The sequence below is a fragment of the Poecilia formosa genome, unplaced genomic scaffold (assembly GCF_000485575.1).
Source record: "Poecilia formosa unplaced genomic scaffold, Poecilia_formosa-5.1.2 Scaffold424, whole genome shotgun sequence".
NCBI classification, from domain to species: domain Eukaryota; kingdom Metazoa; phylum Chordata; class Actinopteri; order Cyprinodontiformes; family Poeciliidae; genus Poecilia; species Poecilia formosa.
Window position 1 is genome coordinate 92,127 of NW_006800363.1, and position 2,767 is coordinate 94,893.

The window sequence follows — 2,767 nt, forward strand, 5'->3', positions numbered from 1 at the left end:
TTAACATTCACCGGCAAAGTTTACACAGGTGGTAAAGACTATTATTTATATTCTTTCACTCTGTCAAAAGTAAGTAAATAGATGTTTGAATATGGTTTACAGTAACAAAAAAGTGTGTTATGATCGATTAAATGCGCTGATACGTCATTGTGCTGCTAAACACATAACGCTGAGTGGAGTGGAGTACCGCTCCAAGATGGCCGCCCTAAATCTCGTCAGCGACAATAGGCGAGAGCGGTCCATGAGGGTCTATCCTTATATTATGTCTATGCTCACCGCTACCTGTTACATTCACGTATCACTAATTCTCTTGTTTTAATGTAAAATGCTCTGTACTTACTGCCATCTAGTGGCAAGAAAATTACATGATTACGCCGCTAGCCACTACTACAACAGACACTCGAAGATGGCATTATTTGCAGATAATTAATTCATTTTCAAAAAATATTTTAAGACCAATTACCGTATTTTTTGGACTATAGAGCACACCATACTATAAGCAGCACTTTCAATTAAAAAAAAACAAAAAAACAAAACAACAAAAAACTAGAAGCCGCACCGGGCTGCTCTCGGTTTTCCACAAGGACCCAGCAGAGGGGCAGCGTCCTAATAAATCTGCTGGGTATATTAAGGACGCAGCCCTCCATCTCCAAAGCCGAACCGTGGTTTCATTCTCGCCGAGTTTATGTGCAGCGGCTTTATTTCCCTCCTGTCCTGCCAGATCGATACTCCTCAACTTAAAAGCTGCATCATATGAGTTTGAAAACATTTCTCTGTCGTGCTTGCTGCTAGCATGTGCTTGTTTTGTTCTAAGTTAAAATTAGCGCGTTCTTCTTTGATTTGCAATTTTGACTTCCAATGATTCACTTCCTGCTAAAGCGCCCCCTGGTGGTTGAAGGAAAATGCACAGAAAAGCTGCACCAGGCCGCATGGTTCAAAGCTTAGGAAAAAAGTAGCGGTTTATAGTCAGGAAAATACGGTACCATAGGTGAAATTGGATAATTTCCACGGCACACCTGACGATCACTCACGGCACAGTGGCTGAAAAACACTGCCTTATGGTAATGCGCATGCGGACATCAGTCTTACGTCACATACTGCTTACTCAGCAGATTTCTTATAAATCCGTCATACCTGTAGAAGTTTCATTTGTGTTTTTTTTTTTTTTTTGTCAGAAGTTTACTGTAAATTTTATTTATTTAAGCTGCTATGTTAATCAAACATATTAACATAAATGACTTTTGTTGTTTCCAATATTGTTACCATACTGTAAACGCTAAATGGGACATTAGTCCCATTTAGCATCACTATTACTACAAATACTGTTTGACTACAAATATGGTTGGGATATTTTGTCCCAATAGCTAATCTACCTTTTTAATATTTTAATACCTCTTTAGAAAACTGCACGGAATATGCACTAAAGAAAAGCACATGAACACTGGATGCTGACCGAAGCTGTTAGGCAACAAGCAGAACATCACCTCTTTCTGGACACCGTGTGGAAATAACTAGATTTTTCTTATTTTATTTGATTTTTTTATTTACTGTAAACTTCTGAGAAATAAAACACACAAAATGAAACTTCTACAGGTATGACATATTTATAAGAAACTAACATCGATGCGCATGTACATTACCACAAGGTACGCTGGATTTACGAGGTATGACAGATAGTCAGAACACCAGCCCTGGCTGTAAGGTTGGGGCTTTGCATTAATAAATTCAGTTGTGATTTAAAGAGAAGCTATTTTTGTTCATTATTTCTATGAGTGGTGGTTGCTGACTGAGAACACCAATGCTCAGATTGATATTTTTCATTCATTGCTCTGTAATTAGGATGATACCAAATATCCAAGTAGACTGAAAGTGTTTGGCTATTAGTTTCTGATCATAAATCACTCAGATTTATTATTAAATATCATTGGGTACTTATCAATAGCTACCGATATAAAGAAAAGGCCATTATTTCCCAACACTGATATTGTTTATTCATTTGATCCAATCTATCATAGGGTGCATCATAAAATTTTGAAGAATTATGCAACAATATGGCATTAATTTGTTTGTAGATGTGTGATGTTTGATGGTGTTTAATTGGAGTTTTTGTCTTGTAGTGTTTTCCTTTTCCTTCAGGAAAATCTGCTAATAAACACTAATGGTATTTTATTATTCCTTTTATCACAGGTACTTTTGCCCCCAGGAAGGATAATTATTGGTTCACATATACCACCTCTGCAGGTGATCTGTAATTGATCTCATATTTAAGCTAAGAATAACTTAGAAATCTAATTACCCATATGTTAGTTCTTTCCTCTAGTATAATAGTTTTTTATAGTACATTTTTTCGGCCTGGGGCAGTCATTAAAGCATTCACAGGAATTTGATCTTGAAACTTGTTCCCAGCTTCAAGATCAAAATGACTATTTACAGCTTTATTATTGTTTAAGTTGTACATCTAGCTTGACTAAAGACAAGCTAGACAACCACAGCTTTGACACCAAAGAAAGTGAACAGCCAATTATTAGACTTGGTGTCTGTCTCAATTTAACTAATGAAAGACAGCAGAGAACAATGTAAAGTTTCAGCTTTCTGTTAGATCTGAAGAGATTGTTTTAGCTGTTTGAAAGTTGCACTGGTTTCAGGCATCATTTGGAGTTAAACGCCAGGTAAGTGCAGAGAAAATGACAAAGAAAACTCAGATTAACACACAGGTGGGTGTAAAAGCCCAAATTCAAGAGACACTGAAGAAGCCAGTGTGTGTATA